The sequence below is a fragment of the Bos indicus genome, chromosome 11 (assembly GCF_029378745.1).
Source record: "Bos indicus isolate NIAB-ARS_2022 breed Sahiwal x Tharparkar chromosome 11, NIAB-ARS_B.indTharparkar_mat_pri_1.0, whole genome shotgun sequence".
In the NCBI taxonomy this organism is placed as follows: Eukaryota; Metazoa; Chordata; class Mammalia; order Artiodactyla; family Bovidae; genus Bos; species Bos indicus.
Genome location: NC_091770.1, coordinates 29,692,525 through 29,693,805, shown reverse-complemented (window position 1 = coordinate 29,693,805; position 1,281 = coordinate 29,692,525). Strand labels below are relative to the sequence as shown.

Below are 1,281 nucleotides of genomic sequence, written 5' to 3'. Positions count from 1 at the left end.
ATAGAGACAGGAAGAAGAGTTGCTGCTTGGGGTGCTGACATGGTGATGTGAGGGGCGTGATAGCTAAGGGATACAGGGTTTCTTTTGAGGGTGTTGAAAATGTTCTAAAATTGTGGTGATAGCTGTATATATCTGTGGATAAACTAAAACCATTGAATTATACACATAAATGGATGAGCTGTATGGTGTGTAGATTATATCTCAATAAAGCTGTTTAAAAATGAAGAGCATGGGGAGTTCCCTGGTGGTCCAGTGGTTAAGACTCTGAGCTTCCACTGCAGGGGGCCCAGGTTCAATCCCTGGACAGGGAACTGAGATCCTGTATACTGTGAGGTGTGGCCAAAAAATAAATAAAGTAGTTTAAAAAATAAAAATAAAGAGCATGGTGGTGGGTCAGGGGAAGGCACAGCTCTTGCTAAGATTTTGAGTGGAGAACAGTAATCCCTTGTTACAGTCCATTCACGGGGTCTCCAGCTCACATGCCCTCTCCTGGCACTGCCACCCACAGTTAATGAATCAATCAAGAGTAATTCCATTTTTGAACAATGCGTGCCTGCTGCGGGGGAGAGCACTTCACTTGTCCTGCCTGGAGAGATGCAGATGGTTTGAAAGATGGGAGCCTGAGAATACCCCCAGGGCATGAGGAAGCCATGTGGCACAAAATCCTCAAGGGGTGCAGTCCCATCAAATGCCCACTGAGAATGGACATGGTCCAATGTGTCCAGCAGAGAAGGGGTTAAGGGCTCAGAGAGGACTCTGGGTTTGCTGAGGTCGCCCTGAGGGTGAGCTCTGACTGGAGGAAAGGCCCTTTCTCTCGGGACACGCAAATGAGAGCAGGTGGCTGACAGCCCCACAGCCCACCGCTGGGGTTCTTACAGCTGCCTTGAGCTGCCTGAGCCACATGGCATCCCCCAGTTGCCTCACAATGATAATACCTTCTATTTATACCAAACACCTCTCCTCCCAGGAGAGTGCTGTGTTTTCCCAACATCGATTCAGTAAGCCAGCCAGACAGAATTGAATTAAAATTCACAGCAACCACTCACATCAAGCCTCCCCCCTTGCTCCTGCCCATTCCCTCCTTCAGACACTGCAGTGACTCTCACAGCAAAAATAGAGAAGAACATTGGCCTTCTACACACCCACTCCCCTTCAGGGTCTTCCACCCCCAGCCTGTTCCAGATTTGGGGGGATGGGGGATTTGTGACATCCCAGGGCACTTCTCTCCTAGGAGAAATACAATGCAGAAGAGAGGGGTCTTCAAGTGTAACGTCCTCCCCT

General features: G+C 49.2%; 1 non-coding gene across 1 annotated transcript; it reads left to right on the top strand.

The window, feature by feature from the left end:
- The first annotated feature begins 238 nt into the window (after positions 1–238).
- TRNAG-UCC (transfer RNA glycine (anticodon UCC)) lies at positions 239–311 on the top strand. Its single transcript has one exon. It is a non-coding gene; the product is annotated as a tRNA-Gly (tRNA).
- Positions 312–1,281: the final 970 nt, after the last annotated feature.